Source organism: Chlamydotis macqueenii, chromosome 2 (genome assembly GCF_036417535.1).
Source record: "Chlamydotis macqueenii isolate bChlMac1 chromosome 2, bChlMac1.mat, whole genome shotgun sequence".
NCBI classification, from domain to species: Eukaryota; Metazoa; Chordata; class Aves; order Otidiformes; family Otididae; genus Chlamydotis; species Chlamydotis macqueenii.
Genome location: NC_141557.1, coordinates 61,574,641 through 61,600,319, shown reverse-complemented (window position 1 = coordinate 61,600,319; position 25,679 = coordinate 61,574,641). Strand labels below are relative to the sequence as shown.

Here is a 25,679-nt window from a genome sequence, read left to right as displayed (position 1 = left end):
CTCTTTTCTGGTTTGCTAAGCAAACCTCTGGACCTTTGAAGTCTCATGCACTTCCTCCTGGGCTACCTCTGAAAGCTTGATTCAACAACGGATTTAAGTTAATTGTAAGCACATGTTTAAATATTTTTGCTGACTTGGGTTCGGCACACTATAGCAGTCTCCCTCTCCTCTTGCATGCTTAAATGAGCAACTTCTTTCATTTCAAATCCCTTCTGAAAACATACCATTTCTGTTGAAGCCTTTTAGGATTAGTTTCCCAGAAATTCATGAATAATATACCACACAAGTGGTAAACTGTGGATATGTGCACTAAATAATCTTTGCTTGTTTCAAGCTTCCTTTGACCATCTCATGTATGCTCGATCTGTGAAACCATCTCCATCACTCTTGTGTCTAACAGTTCAAACCAAGCCGCTTCAAATAACCATTTTATTATAAAAAGCTGCTGAGGAAATATCTGAGTTTATGTTTTCCTGCCAGAATTTCTTTCCTCTGAGGTGTAAGATGGCCAGCGTTCCGTTGTAGACAAGTGATTCATTTAAAGGGCTGAAATTTTTGCCTTCTCTCGGGATTAGAAGAAGGAGCTTGATTCCATCTGAAAACATACACAATCATCTCCAGTGATCTCTGGCCAAAAAAACATTAACCTTAGGCACAATATTAAATATGAAAATCATAATGTTTCAATGGAAAGAAAAATCACTGTAACAAACTTTTCTTTTCAGAGATTGATAAATATCAGTTTTCTAGTAACTGTTAGTTCCAGCACTGTGTATCCAATTTTAGAATCTTAATGAAGCATGTTTTACCAGAGGGAAGATTACTAATTGGTCTTTGTGCAGTGACTCAGTTGGCACCAGGACCCCAATTTTGCTGGATACTCTTGAAACACATTAAGAAAGTGTTCCACACTTTATGACTTTGGGAGCAAAAGCCATGCCTTGTTCTCTTTTTCATGCCAGCACTTACTATTACTAGGACTTAGGGATGGGTAAGCCTATAGCTCAAACAGGGTCACGCTGCTGTGGTGCTTGTTCACCATGACAGTTTTGCCCCAGCTTTTCTTTGTGGCTGCCTGGGGCTCCTAATTGAAAGCCTGCTGCTTAGAGGGCTCTCCATCTAATTAATGTTATTAATATTGCTTAGGAGTAACTCCTTTTAAGCTAGATTTTATTTCCAAGTTTGCTCTTGATTCTTCCTTTCCTTGTTAAGATGTCCTGAAGGGTTAAGTGAACCTGAGCATTGAATCCAGGAGTGAGAGAACAAGCTAAATGATGTTAAACACTTAAAAGGATAGGGAGAGGGTAACAGCAATATAAAGAAATCTGGTGGTTTCCTTAGCGCCAGTCTATAGGGATATAGCAGGGACTGCTGGGGCTAGGCAGAGCTTCACCACTCTTGTGCCAAGTTCCATGAAACGAATGGTCTGCATTCTTCTCTTATTATATATTAGTATCAATCAAGGGTTTCTTCTCTGAAACCAATTGAACTTTATCAGTTTTAAATTAGTATGAGTGATAGGGGAAGCTGGGCCAGTAATTCTCAATACATTGCTTATGAAATAAAAAGCTACAAAGCTGGCACAGGCTCCAATTTATGCTGCTATTATGGAACGGAAAACATGTGGGCAGGATGTATTAACGTCAGTGGCTTTATTTTACATCTGGAACATGAAAAAGGAGGCAACAAGCAACGGCTTAAAATATGAGCTTTCTATATTGTTGAATTTTTATTGATCTTTCCCTTCCAACAGGAAGATATATAATTACACAATATGCCATCTGAATTTCTACCACTGAATGGCTGAAATAATCGTAACATTAGACGTTCTGCCTCAGAATATGCCAAAAGGTCAACACAAAGTTGAGGGGAAAATAGCATAAATTTGACTCTAGGAAGGTGTTTTAAAGAGTGAGAGGTTTTGTTTGTTTTGTATTTTCAAGAGGAAGGGTAGATTTTTCTAGTATGATTACACTAGACAAGTATTTTTTTCTTTGAATCAATTGAATTAAGCTAACTTTGGCGCTAATGCCATAGGTTTGCAATTGTGTTTTATGGTTAGGCCTCGCCCTCGGGTGGTTTATCAGCTTTCTGTAAGGGGCCACTGTGACTATTGAATTCCCTGTTCAGTCTGGGCTGGAGCCAGGACTGAATGCAAGCACCCGCCCTGGCTCAGTTTCTGCAAAGCATTCCTTCCTGAGCAGATCCCAATGTTACTGAAAACTCATTGTCTTAATCTTTACTTTTTAAACCATGTCTTTAAATTTCTTTGTGTATAATATTGTAAGGGAGGTGAGACTCCCTGAACAATCTTTAGTGAGGTCAAACTTCTTAGAGGTGCAATTCTTGTTTTTTTTGTTTTTTTTTTTTTTCTTTGAAGTTGAGTGTGGGAGATAGGAGCTTGTTTGCGTATAGTTTCTGATAGTTTCAGTTCAAGGACTGGTGTTTTTAGCTGTTTTATGATAAAAAACACCTGTGTTCGGTATTGCTGATATTTGCTTGAAAAACAGAAAAAGTATATCGGTCCTGCTCTCTTATATGAGCAAGCAAAAAAAGCAGTAGTGAAAACTGAAGTGCAAAGTGAAGTAAATAAAGTAACTTTGTAAGAGTTGCTCAGCAAATACATGAAAGGCTTCAGGTTTCCTGATCTTCAGTGTAATGCTTTTCTATTGAAGTATATTACTTTTTAGGTAATGAGTTGTCACTTGTGCAAAGCAAGGAAAAAGGACAATCCAAATGAATCTCCATACTGTCTCCTGTGTACAGTAGGCTTCCATATTATATATTAGTATCTCTGACTCTAGGTGAAAGTGTGCAAATGTGAGGATGCTACTCTACATCAGAGAGCAATCACCAATATTACACAATCTGTAATCTCCCTGCAGGAATATTCTGGCCTCTGCTACTGATGACTGATTTGTTCAGATGGAAAAAATAGGAAGAAAAGTAGTTCTTCCAGGAAGAAAGACTTTAAAGGGTTTTTGGATTGAATACTGTCGTAGTTCAGCCCCAACGGGGACCAGACTACGCAGTCTCTCTCTCACTCCCCCCACTCTCCGAGAGAATAGGAGGAGATTTGACAAACAAAAGAAAACCAGAAAAAAACCCAAGCAAATAGCAGCATTGGCCCAAAATGCCCACAAGCTCAGAAGTCTTTAGCATCATTTCCTTGTATTGAGTTATGCAACAGGAAAGTCAGAATAAAACAACCAGAATCATAGAATCATAGAATCATAGAATGGTTAGGGTTGGAAGGGACCTTCAACGGTCATCTAGTCCAACCCCCCTGCAAGAAGCAGGGACATCCCTGACTAGATCAGGTTGCTCAGAGCCTCATCCAGCCTGGCCTTGAACGATTCAGAATCCTTAAGAATAGATTTTTGCCAGTGCTAGGTCCACTCTGCAGACTGCAGGCCAAGATGATGACAACTGTAGAAGACTCAGACAGTGGGGGCATTATTAGTCAAAATCTGTTTAAGAAGCTGATGAATCCTGTAGGCCAATCACACATTTGTTAATAAATGTGTTCTTTCATCTGATGAATACATGCTGGCATCATTTTTATTATTGTATGTAGATGGGAAATCCCTTAGAATATATGTCTTGTTCCCAGTCCATTGTGATTATTTAACCAGTCCGGTTAATTCATGTGATGATGTCCCTCTTGCTAATATTATTTAGCACATGAGAATCTGGGGAAAATGGAAGCTAGCCTAATACAGACTATGTAAGAGTATGCAACTGCAGTTCTTTTCAAGGTCTTCAGCACAATCTGTGGTTCCTTAAGTGCAAGTTGTCTCTCATCATATTTGCATTAGTTTATCCCCGCTCAGGACCAAACTACACAGTCTCTCACTCTCTCCACCCTCCGAGGGAATGGGGGAGAGATAATATAACAAAAAGGCTCAAGGTTTGAGGTAAGGACAGGGAGAGATCCTTAAAGTTACATTTACAGGCAAAACAGACTCGACTTGGGGAAAACTGTTTATTTATTACTAAAACCAAAGCAGGATAATGAGGAAGAGAACAAAGTAACTTCCCCCCACTCCTCCCTCTTCCCACACTTAACTTCATTTTCAATTATCTCTACCTCCTTCCTCACCATGGAACGACACAGGAGGAACAGGGAATGGAGGTTGCGGTCAGTTCATCACATGTTGTTTTCTGTCTCTCCTTCCTTCTTGGGGGAAGAACTCTTCATATTCCTCCCCTGCTCCATCATGGGGTCCCTCTCGTGGGCTGCAGTCCTTTGTGAACTGCTCCGGCATGGGGTCATCTCTTCCACGGGGTGCAGTCCCTGCAGAATGACTGCCCCAGCGCTCCATTGTGGGGTCCCACTCATTGGGCTGCAGTTGTTTGTGAACTGCGCCGGTGCAGGTCCCCTCCCCCTCTCTGCCCCTGCTCAGCTTCTTCACATCTTATTACTTTTAATTATTTTTCCCCTTCTTAAATACGTTATCACAAAGGCATTAGCAGGCAACATTTCATCACCAGTTCGCTCAACCCTGGCCAGCAGCGGGTCCACCCTAAGCCCGTCCAAGTGCGCTGGACAAAGGGGAAACTTCTAATGGCTTCTTGCAGAAGCTGCCACTGTAGCACTCCCCCCTCCCTAAACAAAACCAACATTTTTAATGACCATTTAAAAGACAATATTTGTAATGACCAGGGAAAGGAAAATGCTTTTAAAAAACCTCAAGTAATTTTAGCTGCTTTATCAGTTAGGTTTCCAAGTGGTCTCAGACAGGTGAAGTACACTGAAACTTAATGGCTGTTACTGGAAAGAATTACATCTTCACTTCAGTATCCTGCCTTCTGTCTAACAGCTGTGATCTGTACTGTGGAAAATGGGCTGGATAGTTTTCAGTCATTTAAATCCAGTTTTATATTGTTTTTCAGCAAGAGGAAAGTAAAGATTATTTTTTTTTTTTTTAGAAAGATAAAGGCGGCTTCAAAATGTAACAAAGATAATTTCTGAGAGGAACTGATAAGCAAAGAAGGATTTAAAACACTTTTTCCTTCCAGAAGAATATTAAATGAATAGTAGGAAAGAGAAAGTTCCCCAGATGGCTCAGTTACTGCCCTCAAGTGATGTCCTGAAAGATGAACAACTTTCCCATGAAATTTACAATAGAAACCAATTTATTTTTTTAGACACTGTGGGTTACTTTGAGCATTGCTGTTTCTTTATAATTTCAGAATTGTTTCTTCCCACAGACTACGAATGTTAAATTGTATTTTTCTGAAAGAAAATTCGTTGTTGGTTGTGGTTGGTTTGATTTTTTTTTTTTTTTTTTTTCCCCTAATCTAAATAGAGAAGTTTCCTGGATCTTGGACAGTCTTTGGTTTATCCAGAAAACTGATAGAATAAAAGTCTCAGAGAACAGTGAGGAAGAAATGAATGTGTTGAATATAAGTAGATACAACCTGCTTCGAACCTAGCCGATTAAAAGCAAGGAGGTTAAATAGTTTCAGTCACCCCACCATTTCATAAAGCTATTTCTTTGCACAGAAAATCAGATCACAATTCCATCACTGATACACAATGTTTAATCATCCAAACTGATGATTAAATTATCATAATTGTTATTCAAAACATGTGAGTTTTTTTATGATATGTGGAATGAGACTCATACTCCTTTTCATATTTCTCCTTCATTCCAGTTGGACCTTCCTTCTGACCTTGGGGTTGATGCAGATCCCATGGCCCTCCAACAGCACAGAGAGCTCCTGCTGATTTTAATAAATGCTTGAGTAGCACTGGTGCCTGAGCAGTCCTGGCCTCTTTCATGAAAAACTAAAAAGTTAGCAGTATTTCCCTTCCTCCTACACTCTGCTCTACTCATGCAGAGTAAGAGGTTGAGGAATCATCATGAGTCTGCCATGGCTGGATATGTACTTAGCTCCAGTAGCAGGGTTCTTCATTCAACAAAGCACTTGAACATTAAGCAATTTCTTAAACCTGTTCCTATACAATAAAATACTTACAGGCTTATGTGATCTTGACATCTCTAGAAGGTGAAAATGAATTTTAAAGATGACTTAAGATATTTTATTTAATTAAAATTTAGGAATGTTTAATCCCCTAGTGACTCATGTATGGTGCTGGTCATGATTTTCACTTGTTTAACCCTGATATTTCATGCTTTAATGTGCTTAGTTGTTTATGTATAATATAGGCCCTATTTTAAATATCTGCAGTTGCTGAATTGGGGTCTGATTCTAGGGCTATTACAGCAATAAAACTTTCAGTGCCAAACCCAGCTTTTTGTGGATCACTTACAGCATTATAAGAGACTACTAGTGCAACATAAAACACATTAGGTTTAGGAATCCCGATTCAGTCTCTGTCATACTTTATCCCTGCCCAGGACCAAACTACACAGTCTCTCGCTCACTGCCCCCACCCTCCGAGGGAACAGGGAGGGATAATATAACAAAAAGGCTCAAGGTTTGAGATAAGGACAGGGAGAGATCCTTAAAGTTACCATTACAGGCAAAACAGACTCGACTTGGGGAAAACTGTTTGTTTATTACTAAAACCAAAGCAGGATAATGAGGAAGAGAACAAAGTAACTTCCCCCCACTCCTCCCTCTTCCCACACTTAACTTCATTTTCAATTATCTCTACCTCCTTCCTCACCATGGAACGACACAGGAGGAACAGGGAATGGAGGTTGCGGTCAGTTCATCACATGTTGTTTTCTGTCTCTCCTTCCTTCTTGGGGGAAGAACTCTTCATATTCCTCCCCTGCTCCATCATGGGGTCCCTCTCGTGGGCTGCAGTTGTTTGTGAACTGCTCCGGCATGGGGTCATCTCTTCCATGGGGTGCAGTCCCTGCAGAAAGACTGCCCCAGCGCGGGCCCTCCAAGGGCCACAGCCTCCTTCGGGCATCCGCCTGCCCTGGCATGCGGTCCTCCATGGGCTGCAGGTGGATCTCTGCTCCTCCATGGGCCTCCACGGGCTGCAGGGGGACAGCCTGCTTCACCACAGTCTTCACCATGGGCTGCATGGGAATCTCTTTCCGGGAGCAGCATTACTCCTCCCTGTCCTTCTTCACTGACCTTGGCGTCTGCAGCCATTCCTCTTGCCAAAAATTCTCCACAATTGGCTCAGGCAAACGCCTCTCAGGATCTCTTCACCTCTCCTCTCCACTTCTTGCAGCTGGGCCGGGCCGAGTTGGGCCCAGACGGCGGCCCGGCAGGAGGCCAGAGGGCGAGGCCTGCAAGGCCCACAAAGCTCGCACCTCCTCCTGTCTGCCCCTGCTGCAGCTTCTTCACAACTTCTTCTTATTTTAAAAATTATTTTTCCCTTCTTAAATACGTTATCACAGAGGTGTTATCAGACAACATTTCGTCACCAGTTGGCTCAGCCCTGGCCAGTGGCGGGTCCGCTGTAGACCCAGCCGAGTGCACTGGACAAAGGGGAAACTTCTAGCAGCTTCTTGCAGGAGCTGGCACTGTAGCCCCCCCCCCCCCCTAACAAAACCAGCATATTCTCATACAAAGCTGATAATGACTGTTGAAACACTCTAGGCAAGTGAAGATACCTCTATTTGCAAATAATTTATACAGGATATAATACCGTGACAGTTAAAATACAAATACCCTGCAGAAAATTAAACTTTGATTTCAGGGGACTTTTTCTTCTTTAGCATGGATGGCAGTTAACAATATTCTTCATGTTAACTTTCTCATCTATGGGCTAGGTTGGGGAGGTATAAGTAGGAAGGACCAAAGGAGGAAAAGGAGATTTAAGTTAGAAGCCAGCTAACAGCTTTCAAGAAACTCTCAGCTCATATGCTGTGAATTCCCACTATCTATGTTTGGCCATTAGAAAAGAGACTATGGTACATAGTCTGACATGGACAAGACTGAGTCATGATGGCTGGATGTTGCAGCTACCTTCATGTTGTGAATTCATTTTATGTGACCAGTCACTTTCTATAATTTATCACTTCTGGGAAAAACCTTTCCCCTCCACGTGGCCAAAGAAAACCCCAGATGTGAGGTGGCCTTCTCTTAAAAACAGATTAAGAGAAGACAGCAGTGCACTAACTTTTTGTTTATTTTCTCCTTCCAGCCTGTTCTGTTTTTAATACATAAAGAGCCCGAATAAGCAGGATTAGATTTTCCAGCTAAACAGAGTTTTTCTGTGCTAACTCAAGTAAACACAGGAGGAATGTAAAAAGTAAGCATATGCCCAGTGCTGAGTGTATGCTAGGTGTTTCTCACTGTGTGTGAGGGATTGAGATTATTTTTGTCTTCGTTTGTACCCTCTGTAGTTTCTTGCAGGATGGTGGGGAGAGGAGTTTGGCTCTGCTTTGTGACAGCGAAAGGCATTAAGAGATGCTGTTTGGCAGCTCACCCAGTTTGGACTTGAATAATGTTTTTGTCCTTAGAAAAAAGCATTAAAATAGTTCAGGATTTCTTGCATGTGTTGTCCAGTGTTCTATGCAGTCTGTGTTCTTCTGTTTCACCAATTTCTGAGTCAGAAATTATTATTCTGCTTAACTGGTAGCTCATTTTTCTTGGAAAATCACTATGGGATGTGTTTATGAAACCTTGTTTTTTTGTTCAATGACCTCAGTTGTAAGATCAAATGGGAAAGGAAGTTTGACCTAGAAGGCACAGTGCAAATTTTGTCACTGTAGAAGGGCAGCAAGAATGAGAATCACCTGAAATGTATATGTTCACATTTATGTTTTATGTCTGAAACAATTGCTTTAATTAAAAGTCCTGTTTGAAGCCTGTTCAGGTGATCATTGAGAATACCTCGACCTTTGAAATTAGTAGCATATCCAAAATAAACTTATATGTAAAGTCCTAGAGGTGCTTTTTCAAATGAAGCAAATAACAACCTCAGATGTCACTTGTAAGAAGTATGGGAATTTTTAAGTTATCACTTTGGTTCCAATTTTGTAAATTTTCCATTGTCTCTGTCACAACAAAGCACTTTTTCATCTTGGCTGTAATGAAGTGAATAGAATGGTGAAAAGACACAACCAGAAAAACTTGGTAGCACAGCCTGTAACAGGTCGTCTTCTTTCAGTTTATCTGTGCTTTACCCATCAGTCAATACTGCTTTCTACAATAATGGGTTCTTGGATATTTGTTTTATTCTCATAAGGTCTTTGCAATTAAAGCCAAATACTACTGCCTTGTCGATCTTCCCTTTTGATTTACGGGAATAAATAGCTGTTTTCAGCTATCATAAGTGACACAGATGTGAAATGTTTTAGAGAGTCAACGGCTGCTGTTGTTTATTAGAGCTGTTCCAGATCTGAGGAGAAAAATGAATGAAGCCACAGCTAACTGCTCTCATTCATTCCTAGCTTGTTTCATTTTATAACACATATATAAAACTACAGGAAGAAGTATTTAGGGGGATAGGGAAAAGTGAAGTTTATTTCAAAGTGTTTGAGATTCCTACTTATTATCAGCCATCCAGTACGTTTTCTTGTAAGGACTCTCATCAAACCTCAAGAGATTGCTATGGCAAGGGTGACCACTTCAAATCATGATGGTCAGGAGGTGGTTCAGTCTGGTATTTCTGAATTGGCTTTTGAACACAGAGTTCCCAAATCCCATGTGATGACCAGCTTTGAGCATGCCTTGCTCCCTGATAATGCTGCTGTTAATCCACAGATTTGTCATGCCACTGTACTTGGTTTGTAGATCTTCGCACTGGCCCTGATCCAGCTGGTCATGGAAGTTACTCACTTCCTGGGGAAGGACCAGCCCCTATCCCATCCCAGTCTTTTCTGGCTTCCAACCTCAGCCAAACTGGTAATATAAGGAGAGCTGATAACATAAGAGTTACCTTGAGGTAACTTACTGTTTTCTAAAATCCTTTTGGACCCCGTGGGCTTTAAGAAAAGTTTACTTATGTCCCAGATCCCCTTCAAAGTCACCAAAGCTAGAACTTCTCTGTCGCTTCTTGGACACTTAAGTTATAATGATAATCCTAATTGCACCTTTACTCCCTGAGTATGAATATAAGCAGTTTCTGTAGCGAGAGTTTAGGTTTTTTAAAAAAATTAATACATATATTTTCACAAAATGCAGCGCATAATCTGCATGTGTATATGTGACAGTACATGTGTGAATGTATTCACATGCCCACACTGGCTGTTATTCATATCTCAAGTTACTTGTGAACCCCGGAATGTATTTGACCACGTGGCTAAACTGACAGTGTATTAATTTTAAGTAATGCAATTTAAAGCAGTAAGTCATGATCGTGATGCAACTAGGGCATATCACAGAGCTGTTCCTTTCCTTAGGTCATGGTTCTTAACAGTTGAATTATGCCTTTATATATGCTGTTGTACACATGGTGTGAAGTCAGCCATTTTTTTCAGGAGCTGTGACATGTAGAGTAAGATGTATCATCTTGGTTCCTGTATAGATTTCAGGATGGAGGGACCAAGTTGGTTATGTTTTAACTAATAGGACTTGCAAGAGCTCTATTAAACTGCTGCTTCCTGTTCCCACATCTAGCTGGCCCAGGCCCTTTCATACCTTTGGCCCTGAGAAGACTGTAATCCACAAACTTTCCCAGCTCTGACCTATCCCCAAATGCATCCAACACTGTGGAGGTGTTAGCCCTCTGTTACATGTCTACTAGGAATGTGGAGCACAGCTGATGGGAAATGGACTGTTGCTTTTAGATCTCCACTGTTATCAATACTTGCCATACTGTTTGGCTGTGCCACCATGGCACCAGGCAGATGGTTTATGTGACATTCAGGGAGAAAACACGTGGAGAGAATTGGGGCGATATGTGGAAATACTACATGTTCTTTACTTTCTGTTAATTGATGGAGAGCTGCCAGTGATGAATCAGAGCGTGATGTCATAAGCCACTTCTTATTTATCAAAAACAGTTGTAAGGGGGACAGGGAGCCAGTCTGTTGTTCAGCATCTTGTTTCTGTTGCTCCCTGTTCTCTGTCATCTAGCTACAGAACACTAATGAAGAGCCTACTCCTAATGCTTTTTTGTCAGTTATCCAAGCAATCAGAGCCAACAAATGCTTTTTTAAAGTAATAGATTCTCAGAAACTAAAGCAAGTTTGAGACTTGAAAGAGCAAATGGTTTTCATTATGTTTTTAAAGCAAATGTCAAACATAAATTCTTTTTCATGTCCATATAAGCCCAACGGGCATGGAATGCCTGCTTCCTGCCAAATCTGGTATTAACTATGGCTATCACTTAGAGGGAAATTAAAACCATTTGGGTCTTTGTCCTTGAAGGCTCCCTGTACAAAGACTCTCTGCAGATTTATTGCAATGTCAGTTCATGGGTTTTCAGTGCATTTATTCAGTATGGTGCTTCAGCGATGGACTGGTCATGTTGTGGTCTTGAATGCAGTGGTCTAAGGGCTTCATTTAAGCGTATGCATAGTGGCACTAGAACCTAGATGTAGGGGTTGTGTGCACGTGCGCATGTGCAAGAGATGAAGATGATACAGAAGATGAGTGAATTCAACCTGGTGATTTTGACCTGAATTTCATACAGCTGTAATTTTGGTGGGTGGTTAAACAAAGAGTTGTATTTTTAGCCTGTCTTTAAGGTATTTGGAACAGTTTTTCTTGCCTTTGTGCTTGAGGAGGGGAAAGTGCTACCTTATGCATAATGTTTTTGATGGGCACTGTAAGAACTATACTCATATGAACATTAGGATTCTGAGTATAGTACTCAGCTTGTCCAGTGCCATGGCACCAGTGGCAGTGCTAACTTGAGGAGGATTGAAGTCATGCAGAGTGAAGTCTGGTGGTCGATTTTGTTGCCCTGAGGTCATGTGGCTGTAACTTGCCTAAGTAGAAGGAAGCTGAGGTGCGCGGTTACTCTGATACAAAAGTGTGTGTTCTGTTAACTGCTTATGAGACATAACTTTTCCCTGAGTCAGTCCTAATTTATTTCCTGTTGACTTCTGGGTGGTTTTAGTTGCATCAAGTGTGTCCTCACCTTGGAAAAGAAGAGAATCTATTGTCTCAAACTGAACAAAACTTGCAGGATTTTAGGGTTTGTGTGTTGCAGTGTTTTAAAACAAGAGATGTGAAGGGAAAAGCTGTAGTCTTCTTCACTGTGAAACCATGTCAGAACAGTATGGAGATGGCTTTTCTTTATTCAACCTTCATTTGGAAAGAATTCCTATTTAGGAATGCATTTACACATGTAGCATGAAGACCCTCAACTTGTGAGGGTCTAGAAACTGACAGAACGCTCAAAAAGAGTGATAGGGTAGCCTCTGTATCAGCAAACCCTGGCACACTACTGTTTTCCCCACAGAAAAAGGAGCATGTTTTTAATGTATCAGCTGGGATCAATGAATGCACTGAACATCCATAAAAGGAGAAATGGAAGACTATTGTTTTGAAAGCAAAAAGATGTTTCCTTATTCATCTTATTTCTCCTTTGGAATCCATCTTTGGATTGATGCATCTTTGATGCTCAATATTCATTAAAATGTAGAATTAATTGACCAGAACCAAGTGCTTGGTTTCACTGTGGATAGCCCCCATCTTGGGAGGCAGAGGCTCTTCTAGAAGGGTGGAAGCTGAGCCTTAGGCAGCTCCAACTGAGATTCCAGCACTACTTGCTGCTTCTTGGGTTTTGCAGCTCTGTTGAAGTTGTCAGTGTAACAGCATTGGAATGTCATTCAAAAAACTTAGCAAACCTGAACTGGTTTCAGCAATGTCAGAGGGCATTAGATGGAAAAATTAATTACGTGGAACTCACCAGAGGACAGTATTTTTGGTTTAAATTGTTTTAAACTCCTTTTAATTCCAAGTCAGATAAAGTTAGCTGCAAAGGACTGGCTTGCAAGATTTAAAAATATAATCATACTTTTTGCTGAAACATAGTGAGAATGCGAAAACAGGATGAGAATAATCAACCTTGCTACAGGACTGCACACAAAATACTTTTAGTCATAATTGTTATGAAATACACTGTGGATTTAGTAATTTCATTATCAATTCTCTGTGTTGCTCCCAGATACTGTAGAAATTTTCATTAGGAAATTTATGTATTATACTTTGTCACAAAAAATAAAAGCGAGGAATAAATAAATAGCAAGAATCCTTGTTAATAGTACCAGAGTTGCATTTCAGTGCTATATTCAGTGTTTTGAGCAATACCATCATAACCTTTTGAAGCTAAAGATCTACTTAATTCAACACTTTTGTATCTTGGAGGTGACTGCAGACAAAAACCTAGCTTATACCTGTCAAACACTGACTGGGCAAATATGAAAAGTGTATTTTCAGTCTATGTTTACTGAAAAGATAGGTTTGAGTTGAGAGTTTGTGGTATGAAGCTGGGATTCTGACTTGAATAAGCATCAGTTCACAGGGATTTGACACAGATGAATGGACTGCTGCCTGCTGGATTCTTGAAAATTCTTTGAACCTCTGCTTTTGTCTAACGGTGGGGTGGGAATCACGTTTTCCCTTTCCTGTAATAAGTCAGAAAAACCTTGCCACAAGGCATTCCTCCTCCCATCCTGTTGGCAGTTTGGGTTGTTATACAGAAACTGGGAGCCAGGATTAGAAAGAAAACCTTGCCAAGAAATCCTAAAATAGAAAGCTGAAAAATATTACTGGTGTCACTGGAAAACTTACACTTCTGATTACTTTTGTATTGTGGCCTTGAACGCTATAAAAATCTAAGTGCATTGAAAGCATTCTTCTGAAAATACTCGCAGATTTAAAGAAAAACTTGCAAGCTGGAAATTGGGCTGTGGATAATATTATCCTAGATGCTAAGAAATCTGACTGCCCTTAGTATATAAGGTAAAATTTAGAAATCATATTACATAGGTGGTTTCCCACCCTTACTCCACCCCTTATACTGTCCTTTTAGCTGAGGAGATAATTGGATTCTGGAATGCAGAGGAATTTATAGTTAAACCTCACTTGATCCAAATATTAATACTGTTTTCTTATTTGAAGGGGGATAATTTTGCTGTAAGCTACATTTTAAAAAGAAAACTCAAGAAATCATGCTGAAAAAAATATTTAATATATAAATAATTCTAATACTTTTTACAGGCTGTGAATTTTCACCCTCCACATGACTTTTGCCTGCTCTGTGTAAGCTATTTTTCCATGTACGCTCATTCTTGTAGACTGAAATGTTCAGGGTGTTCAGCAAGACACATAGTATTTACTTCATCATGCTTCTATTGAAATAAATTCCTAACAGATATTAAAAATAAAATTATTTAGGAAAGGAAGGCCAGTAAAGTGTAACTACTTTCTTGATAGTATGGGTTATTGCCTTTTTTCCTGAGTTTTTTTGTTTGTTTTTTTTTTTTTTTTTCTTTTCTGGAAACTCTAAATAAATGAAAACATTGTGATGGTTCAGAGATTCAGTATAGAGAAGAACAACTGAAGAATAATAGAATCCTTATAAGGAGCTGGTTTAGCCTCATATTGTGTCCTTTTTCTGTGCTGTCTCAGTTCTTTGCATAGAAAAAGGCAGAGGTTGACTGACTAATGCAGCAGTAGTGGTTGTAGTTTTTGATAGTGCCAAAAAAGGGATGTATCACTCCATGGTGAAGGAAGATCTTTGCATTGAGTTCATATCCTTCCTTACATGTGTCCTAGATTTAGTTTAGCTGTTTATTTTCTAGAGTATATCCCAAATAGTGTGGTGTATAATGGCTATACTGAATATGAGGCTTACAAATCAGAAAACTCAGCATCAACATCCAGCATAAGGATGTTGGATTTTATGTCTTTTTTTTAAAAATGAAAATACAGGAAAACCCTATTCTGACTCTCAGGGTGTCTGTGTTGGTGTTGGTGATGCAATGGATTAGAAATCCAAGTAGCTTTTACATGGTGAGTTGTTGTTGCTGCTCTTGTTGATAATAACAATAACAACGATTTTGAAACCCATCTGTCCACCTTCTGGTCCCACAGGTAAGAAAAACTTCCTGTATGTGTCTGACCTGCAGATTAAAATGGTACTTGCAGCATCAGTTAATACTTCATCTGTCCACCTTGCTTGGTTTATAGCTGTCATAGTCTAGCTCCGCTCAGGACCAAGCTACACAGTTTCTCACTCACTACCTCCACCATCTGAGGGAATGGGGGAGAGATAATATAACAGAAAGGCTTGAGGTTTGAGATAAGGACAGGGAGAGATCCTTAAAGTTATTGTTATGGGCAAAACAGACTCGACTTGGGGAAAACTGTTTTATTATTATTATTATTATTAAAACCACCCCTCCCTCTTCCCTGGCTTAACTTCATTTTCAGTTATGTCTACCTCCTTCCCCACCGCAGAGTGGCACAGGAGGAACAGGGAATGGAGGCTATGGTCAGTTGTTGTTGTTTGCTGCCTCTCCTTCCTCCTTGGGGGAAGAGCTCCTCACAAGAGCTCCTCCCTTGCTCTATCGTGGGGTCCCTCTCGTGGGCTGCAGTCCTTCATAAACTGCTCCAGTGTGGGGTCCTTTTCTGCAGGGTGTCTCCTGAGCATCTGCTTGCCCCGGCATGGGGTCCTCCACCGGCTGCAGGTGGATCTCTGCTCCTCCATGGGCCTCCACGGGCTGCAGGGGGACAGCCTGCCTCACCATGGTCATCACCACAGGCTGCAGGGGAATCTCTGCTGGGAGCAACGTTACTCCTCCCCCTCCTTCTTCATTGACCTTGGCGTCTGCAGCCGTTCCTCCCACGAGAAATTCTTCACAATCAGCTCAGGTCGATGCCTCTCGGGTTCTTTGCACATTTCCTCTCCACTTCTTGCGGCCGGGTTGGGCTGAATCAGGCCCAGGAGGCCAGAGGGTGAGGGCTGCAAGGCCCACAAGGCTTGTGCCTCCCTCTCTCTGCCCCCGTTCCAGTTTCTTCACATCTTCACTTCATTTTTTAAATTATTTTTCCCCTTCTTAAATATGTTCTCAGAGAGGTGTTATTGGGGAAGATTCTTCCACCAGTTGGCTCAGCTGTGACCAGCAGCAGGTCCGTCCTAGACCCAGCGGAGTCCACCAGACAAAGGGGAAACTTCTAGCAGCTTCTTGCAGAAGCTGCCACTGTAGCCCCCCCACTGCCCTAAACAAAACCAAACACAATAGCCTACTCTTTTGAAGAGACTTTTCAACTAATTTTCAGACCTCAGGTGTTTAACTTAAGGAGCTGGGATGCCAACATCCAAAACCATGTTCCCAAAAATTCTTCCTAAAGGGCTGCCTTGCTGCTGGAGAGGGCTGGACTCACCGAGTGCTTACTTTGCAGTTTTTTCAGTATGTCCAGTTTTCGCGGTGGCTAGATGAAATAGATCTGGTAATGTCAAAATCACTAGTGCAATGACTCTGAGGTGCAGTCTTTGCTTACATGGGTTAGAAATTCTTACAGGACCTTTTTGCCTAAGTGAGAGCTTCCTTCATTTGGCGGAAATAGTGCTGTACATTCCTCAAAAGTGCACAGAGATTGAGGGATTGAGAAAAAATACTGCACCCAGTGTTAACTGTGTGTCCTGGACGTGATATTATGGTGACTGGAAGAGCACCTCAAAGTATTGATTATAATGTAGTCTCATGGTCTGTTGGACAATGTATATTTTCAGGCACACTTATTGTGACTTCCATTGAAGTCCAGTTCTATTATTGACTGGAAGGATATCATGCAAAAACCTACACAAGAGAAGCAGTAACATTAGGACAAGTTACAAATCTACATTTGGGATTATAACTTGTTTTGTTTTTCTTTTAAATCACATATGAAAATGTTTAACTAGGACATAACACTGTGAGCTGTGGAATACTTGTGAGCCTAGTTCTCACAGTTGAATACTGTGCAAAGTGTGGGAGGAATGTAAACATTGCCGTAGTGAGCCAAATAGATGACATCTGAGACCTCAGATTAAAGGGCAAGAGGAGGAAAGAGTTGATAATTAGAGCATTGGATACATACAACTCTCAAGACGTAGCAGAAATCATAGGTTGCAAACTGGCAGAGTGCACCCAGGAGTAAGTTCATGGGGACATATTTTCATTCTGTACAGACAGGCTAACTGGGTTTAGCTGCAGTGCTAACCAGAACCGGAGTTCAGGCTTTCGAAAAAATATGGTGCTATCAACTGCAAAAAGTGCAAAAGGCAACCTAATGTCTTGCTTTCTGACAGATTTAAGTAAAAATTTGGTGCAGCAGTTTGGTGTTGTTTATGGCCTTTATTCTGTGTTCTTGAAACACTGTCCTTGGGAGCTAAATAATCAATGTCAGCAAATAAATGCTTTGGCTTTCCACCCCTGGCTTTTTCTGCCTCAGTGCAAGTTGCACACATTTTCCTAGTGTTAAGACCATCTGAAAGGGCAAGTCTTTATAAAAGTGCAAAAAATAATTTTCAAGATGAGAATTATTTTATTTTTTAGCCTCTGTCAAAACTATCTAGAAGACAAGTACAAAGATCAAGGGAGGGAAATCTTGACTCCTCCAGAGCAGCAAATCTCTTCTTGGGATTCTAGAGCCACAACATCAACCCTAGACCTTCCATTAGGAAAGGCCGCTCTATAATTGGTCCTTGCCCTTCTGATTGTTACCACTGTTACTGATCTGGACAACCCTGAATAGCTGTGGTCTGTATTTGCAACATGCATTGCTGGTGGTGAAAGTTTTCCAGTGCTAGGAAGGAGGTGTGGGTTGAGAACATTGTGCTTTCCTTATGAAACTGCAGGTTGCGGTAGTAGCAGCAGCCCATGATTCTGACCAGCATGAGTCCAAGACTAGGACAGAGTGGGAAGCCCTGCAATCAAACATGGGGGCCATTTGGAATTACCATGCATACTTGCACTTAGGACACTTTTCTATATGTTGTGGCCTTTCACTACGAGATACAGAAATTATATTTTTTGTTTGCTCCCCTCTCCCCCTCAAATTCCAGATGGACATAGCAGGGGTGGGTTGGTGGGTTGAGAGCTAGTTCAATGGCTGTCCATCTAGTTGTAATAGAAAGTGCCAGGTGAAAACAGAGGAAATTAAGTCTGAGAAAGACTGGCTCCTGGAGAAGTGGATGAAGGCAAATCAATCCTAAGAAGAGTTCTACAATATGTTTTTCAACACTTCAGCTCATGATTAATCTATCATAATTAAGGCTAATATAAAGAAAAAAAAGAAAAGGGAACATCAGAGTTACACTGGTATAGCACCACTGAAGACTCTATAGTTCCCCAGTGTTTGTATGTGATCTGGTCTGCTCTAACTAAAACCTGTGGCAGTAGTAGGTGAAGGGAAATAGCTATGGAAACAAATATGGAAGTCTTCTGTATGCTTTAATTAGGTCTAATACCTGGTCGTGACAGTTTTGTCAGAGAAAACCAAAGGAAAACAAGTCCCATTGCTGCCTTCTTCCTCCTGTTCAGCCTTTCTCTCCACCCTTGCAATGCACACGCTGTTTGTTATGAGATTGGTTGTTGTGATGTACAAATGAGTTGCTGTGGGAAGTTAGAAGATATCCCTCTGAAACTGATTCTGGAGATCCTGACAAAAGTTTCACTGAAATTGTGACTATGTACCCAAAGGTTGGCTGTTCCTGTTTTAAGAGTTTAAGTTGTATTGAGAGAAGGAAAAAAAAAATGGGGAGCCTTAACTACGATATATTTATAAACCAGAAGGAATAAACAAATTCTGTTCCATTTCTAACTAATTTTTGTTACAGCTTCATTTTTTTTTTTGCTTTAAAATTACATCCCACTCCAGCAGAATTTAATTTTTGGTGGAAAAAAAAAATAATAATTTCCTTCCTTTTCAGCTGTTGTAACTGTACTCTGTGAGTTACTACAGGAAGAGTATCTTATTCCAGACTTCCTGATCTGCCTGCAAGCTGATATCTGGTGCCCTCCTGAAATGCACAATTTTGATTGCTGATCCACCCAGCTGTGCCAGAATTATGTAAACAAGGTTTATACAGTTAGAGATTTTGTACATTTGTACATATAAAGAAGCAGCCGTTTTATGTTTACTCAGGGTCTTTTGGCATCAGGAATTAGAGAATGAACGTAACACATGCAAAGATACATTCCTTCTTTAATTACATCTGTATTAGATTTGGTGAAGGATCACTGTTTTGTCAAGCAAGAGATCTTACTGATTAAATTACTGATTGGTAGCTGTGTAAGCAGGCTTGGTCCTGGATCTCTCTTTGGCTCTCAACAGAAGGAGAAACCGATCTTCAACAGATACTACCATTGCCTCTGCTTTCTTCCTACCCTGTCTGTGTAACAAAGCTGCTGCTTTATCACTTTCTTGACCTTAAACCTTAGGCGATTGGGAGAAAGGAATAAAGAGAAGGGGGTGGAGTAGGGGGGACTCTGAAGTAGAAGGCAGGGAGTGAATTATTTCTATGTGGAGGTTCAAAAAGGAAGGGGGAGAGTAAAGGAGAGCTTGAACAGGAAAGACAGAAATAGGATATGAAAGCAAAAGCTGCAAAGAAAAGTGGATGAGAAATGAAACAAAAATAGCTGAAGAAATTAGAGATGGGGTGGGGAAGAGACAAGGAGAGGGAGCAAAAGATGAAAAACCAAGAAGAGATAACTTACCACAAGCTGCATAAATTTCTGTAATATGTACTAATAGATATTAGTATTTGTCTAAAAGTTATACACTTAGGCCATTAAGAATCTAGGCTTCCTGCTTAAGTATCCCAGAAGATGATTTATTCAACCCATGTTAAGATTAGCTACTACTATTTGCTGTCTACAGAGGGAGCTCAGACAGTTTAAACTTGAAGGCCATCTTTTAGCTGTCTAAAATTTAGTAAAATGATTTATACTTACTGTGCTAAAGTTGGATTTTACAGTTTTAAAAACTGTGAAAGATAAGGCTGTCTGAGAGAGAAGAGATCTTGGCATTCTTGTGGGATCAGCACCCTTACTGGTGGGAAGGAAAGATTGTTTAGGTCAAAATAATCTAGCTTGATGCTTACACTTTCTTTTCACCTGTGTATGAAGAATATAATAATGACTAGTTTGTGTGCGTGTGTTCTGTATCACTAAAGATTCAACTCTAATAGATTTTTAGAGATCTTGGAACATTGTGAGGGTGTAAATCTAAGTATAGGGAAGGTCTCTCAGCACAGCACCTTAGAATGGAGATTACAAAAAAAAAAAAAAATTGTGATTACATAAGAAACTTAATTCTGTTAACAAGCTGTCCCAGTCTCCACACTTGCAATTATGATCTCCCAAAGCTTAATTTCCTATAACTGAGAATATAAACCCTAGTTACTGTTATTCAACGTGAATTAAAGGATCTTAATATGTTTCTATGTCATCTAACTTCTAATTACTTATCTAGCAGCACTGAAAGCTATGGGCTTGTCTTCCAGTTAAGAAGGGGGCAGCATTGCTTTTTCAGTTGCGTTAATCTGGGATGCCTATGGAAAAGACATTGCTAATTGTTTTTGAGGGGAGAAATGAAGAATTTTTCACACACACATGCACTTCTGCCACGTTTAAACATGTGTCTTGTCTAAGTACGTTTGTCAGTCCCTGTTGTTTCAAAGTAAAGTATTGGGAATTTTTCTTTTTGCTTTCCTGAAAAAGTCTTGCACCTCTGATTATTAGGGACCCACTAGAAAATATCTGAGTATGAATAATTTTCCTAAAATGCTGCAAGTAGTCTTGGGCGCTTAGGACCGTCACAGGGTTTAGGGTCAATTGGCTCCCAGTACCTTCTTATTGGAAAGCCAGAAGTATATGATGATGTTTGCCTTGGCTGTGCTAAGACCAAAAAGCAATGTTGTTACTGTGTGAAAAATTAAAACACAAAAAAGTAGAAGGATATAGAATATTTCTATGGGAAATAAAAGAATTAAGCAGGCAAACAAAATTTTACATAGGAAAGAAGAATACTTACTGGAGTATATGGCCTCAGGATTAAATGTTTCTTATTCCTCTCTACATCTCTGAAGACTGAACTGCACAAATGAAATTAGCACCGTACAGCCTGGCAGACATCCTGACACAGATTAGCCAAAAGCTTTTTCTATGTTTCCTGTATGATTCCAGGCCTGTGTTTGGCGATGTTTATTATGAAGACTGTAAAAACTGAAATGCATTCGTGTGTGCTGGATCTTCCATACTGAAGCTTGATGTAACCATTTCTCTGGAGACTTCTGCACAGGCTTATGGGTCAGGATTAGAGAGAGAGCAGGGACAGGGGACATTATAGTGGGGGTGTGCTACAGGCCGCCTGGCCAGGAGGACAGTGTAGACGAGGCCCTCTACAGGCAGATAGGAGCAGTCTCATGGTCGCAAGCCCTGGTCCTCTTGGGGGATTTCAACCACCCCGACATCTGTTGGAGAGACAACACGGCAGGGCACAGGCAGTCCAGGAGGTTCCTGGAATGTGTGGATGATAACTTCCTCCTGTAGGCCATAAAGGAGCTGACAAGGAGGGGTGCCATGCTCGACCTTGTGCTCACCAACAGGGAGGGGCTGGTGGGGGATGTGGAACTGAAGGGCAGCCTTGGCTGCAGCGACAACGACACAGTTGAGTTCAAGATCCACGGGGCAGTGAGGAAGCTAAGCAGCAAGCTCTCTGCCCTGGACTTCAGGAGGGCAGACTTTGGCCTCTTCAGGGACCTGATGGGCCAAGTGCCATGGGATACAGCCCTGGAGGGAAGAGGGGCCCAGGAAAGTTGGTCTATATTCAGGGTTCACCTCCTCCAAACTCAGGAGCAATGCATCCCAAGGAAGAGCAAGTTGGGTAAAAAGGCCAGGAGGCCTGCATGGATGAGCAAGGAGCTCTTGGACCAACTGAAAGTAGAGAAGGAAGCCAGTAGAGGGTGGAAGCGAGGACAGGTAGCCTAAGAGCATTACAGAGAGGCTGTGTAAGCAGCCAGGGATCAGGTAAGGCAGGCTAAAGCCCTAATGGAATTGAATCTGGCCAGGGACATCAAAAGCAACAAGAAAAGCTTATATGGGTACATCTGGGACAAAAGGGGGTCCAGAGAGAATATAGGCCCCCTCCGGAAGGAAACTGGTGTCCTGGTTACCGAGGACATGGAAAAGGCTGAGGTACTCAATGACTTTTTTGCCTCAGTCTTCACTGATAAGGGCTCTTGTCACGCCATCCAAGTTGTGGAAGGTACAAGCAGGGACTGGGAGAATGAAGAACTGCCCACTGTAGTGAAAGAGCAGGTTCAGGAACATCTGAGGAACATGAAGGTGCACAAGTCCATGGGACCTGATGAGGTGAATCCACGGGTCCTGAGGGAACTGGCAGAGGAAGTTGCCAAGCCACTGGCCATCATATTTGAGAAATGGTGGAGGTCTGGTGAGGTCCCTGAGGACTGGAAGAGAGGAAACATAACCCCCATTTTTAAAAAGGGGAACAAGGAAGACCCAGGCAACTACAGGCCGGTCAGCCTCACCTCTGTGCCTGGCAAGGTCATGGAGCAGATTCTCCTGGAAACCATGCTAAGGCACATGGAGAGCAAGGTGGTGGTTGGTGACAGCCAACATGGCTTCACCAAGGGCAGATCGTGCCTGACCAATTTGGTGGCCTTCTATGATGGGGTGACAGCATTGGTGGATAAGAGATGAGCCACGGACATCATCTACCTGGACTTGTGCAAGGCATTTGACACTGTCCCACATGACAGCCTTCTCTCTAAACTGGAGAGACATGGGTTTGATGGACAGACCACTCGGTGGATAAGGAGTTGGCTGGATGGCCGCACTCAGAGAGTGGTGGTCAATGGCTCAATGTCCAAGTAGAGACCAGTGACGAGTGGCGTTCCTCAGGGGTCTGTTTTGGGCCTGGCCAAACAGGACAGTGGGATAGAGTTCACTCTTAGCAAGTTCACCGACGACACCAAGCTGTGTGGTGCTGTCGACACACTGGAAGGGAGGGATGCCATCCAGAGGGACCTTGACAGGCTGCAGAGGTGGTCCCATGCAAACCTCATGAAGTTCAACCAGGCCAAGTGCAAGTTCCTGCACATGGGTTGTGGCAATCCCAGGCACAAATGCAGGCTGGACAGAGAATGGATATGCAGCAGCTCTGAGGAGAAGGACTTGGGTGTATTGGCAGATGAGAAGCTCAACATGAGCTGGCAGTGTGTGCTTGCAGCCCAGAAGACCAACCACATCCTGGGCTGCATCAAGAGAAGAGTGGCCAGCAGGTCGAGGGAGGTGATTCTGCCCTTCTACTCCGCTCTCATTAGACCCCACCTGGAGTACTGTGTCCAGTTCTGGAGCCCCCAACACAAGAAGGACATGGACCAGTTGGAGCGGGTCCACAGGAGGGCCACGAAGATGATCAGAGGGCTGGAGCACCTCTCCTATGAAGACAGGCTGAGAGAGTTGGGGCTGTTCAGCCTGGAGAAGAGGAGGCTCTGGGGAGACCTGATAGCGGTTTTCCAGTACCTCAAGGTGGCCTACAGGAAAGATGGGGAGAGGCTGTCCAGTAGGGCCTGTTGTGATAGGACGAGGGGTAATGGTTTCAAAATAGAGGGAGGTAGATTTAGATTAGATATTAGGAAAAAATTTTTTGTAGTGAGGGTGGTGGAACACTGGAACAGGTTGCCCAAAGAGGTGGATGCCCCATCCCTGGAAACATTCAAGGCCAGGTTGGATGGGGCTCTGAGCAACCTGATCTAGCTGAAGATCTCCCTGCTTCTTGCAGGGGTGGGGGGTTGACTTGCATCAACAGGTCTACAAGAAACCTGGACTAACCAAAAGTTAGCCTTATTGCTAAAATCAAAGTTAATTGACATTAAATATGAATTCAAATAAATCTAATTAAATATGAAATCTGATAATCTGGAAGTAGTTGTAAAAATGGAGTAAGAGAAGAAAATTACAAACTTAGCAAAGGTAGGTGATTTTAAATGATTGTGCAGATACGGGCATTTATGGAAATACAAAGGCTTGAACCAAGTAAAAGGGCAGATGTAAACCCAAAATAAATAGATAGAAACTAATGTATTCTGCTTTATGTGCTACCCAGAATTTATGTGCAAATATTCTAGTGGCAGAAAGGCACGTCATATTTTGAGGGCTACTGGCCTTGCAGGACAGGAGGAAGCTAGGAGTGGATCCCAGTTAGGATGAACTGTGCTGTTCAACTGAAGGATGGGCACATTCATAACTGACAAAAAGGTGGACACCAGCAAGAGGAAAGCAGGCACTGTATTAGAGCTGATGTATAGCAACTACATACACGGTGATTAAAGCTGAAGATAACGAAAAGGTGCCATAAAGAAAGAAAACGTAATAAATACAGAAGAAATAAGGACCAGTATTGATCTCAAAGAGTGTTTATGATGGAAAGGACAAAAAGTATAACAGGCAATTCCACTAGAAATGAAAAAGTTGTTGTTGGATAAACCTTATTTCAAACCATAGCACTCTTCAAAATTGATCAATTAGTCAGTCCTTCCAAAGTAGTTATTGATGTGGTTCCTGGATTTCTCTACCCGTATGAAGGATGTTCTGAAAAAGGAACAAAAATTCCTTCCTCCAAAATTCTGGTAAGTGTTTTAATGCTAAAATGAATATGTAGAGAAGCCCCTTTTACTCTTTGTATGGAGAAGGCAGTGGCTGACAGGATGGGGCTTATAAGATGTGTACATGGGTTAATATTGTGCTAGGAAAAATTGTTATATGTATTTGTAAGGTCAGTCTACTTCACTGTATATCACTTTCATAACTCACTGAAAAATGGAAAGATGGTTTGGATGTAAGAGTAAAGACATGGATTTAGTTCTACCTCAAGTTCTACCTCAAGTCACTGGTATTGTGATAAACTGTTCCTCCCCCACACCTTCCTTCTAATGCAGGTCGGGATTACCTGTAAGCAAATGCTGTCATCTGATCAGTACTGTTCTGTAATCTATGCAAAATAAGCTGTGACCTTAATACAGCTCTTACTCAACAGGTGTTTGGTTTGAGTGATTATTGAAAACCCAAACTGAAATGGTGCTTATTTAGCATTTTTGGCATTTCAGCTATTTCATCAAAATGCTGAAATTTCATCAAAATGATCAAATGAGGTTGAATGGTCTGAATCTCTGATGGTAGAAGTAAACTCTGTATTCAGTAACCTCTGCTGTTGGAAGTACCTGGGCAGAACAGTAGTAGGGTACTTCAACTTGCACTGGTAATTAAAGCTGTTCCTGGAATCTAAACCAAGGAAGGGAAAATAGCCTTCCTTTGGACACAAGCATTCCCTTTCTTCACTTGAGCTTATTTTCAGATATATCATTACCATATGTTGAACATGAGATGTCCTCTTCACTTCTAAACCTATACATTACAGAGCAGTAGTTAGTAGAATTCCTCAGGGCACAAGAGTTAAGACTGCATGGTGTGCACACTTGAGGTTTCTGTGGCCACATTTGCAAACAATAAATGTTGTGTTTTTATCTTGTTTCCCTTGGGGAACATTTTTTGTGTAATCTGGTTAAATGGTACAAGGATTATAAGTGTGTGTCTGTGTATAAATATATACCCACAATTTATCCCGAGGCAGAAATATGAATAAATTGTTACAGGTCAACAGTTGCCTTGTTGCTTAGCCAGTAGTAAGAGGCTCTCTTCTGATGAGCCGAAGAATTATGCTTTCTTCATTATGTTCACTCAGATAAGTTATCTGAATGTGACTGAAAAGTCTTCTTGAAATTTGTTAAGGTGCTAACTAACATATCTTAAGACTTGTTTGCTGCTTTT

General features: G+C 41.4%; 1 protein-coding gene across 5 annotated transcripts in view; it reads left to right on the top strand.

Moving 5' to 3' along the window:
- The window catches only part of TNS3 (tensin 3), a 259,528-nt gene that overhangs the window by 1,137 nt on the left and 232,712 nt on the right, over positions 1-25,679 (top strand). The gene's annotated exons all lie outside the window — the stretch shown is intronic.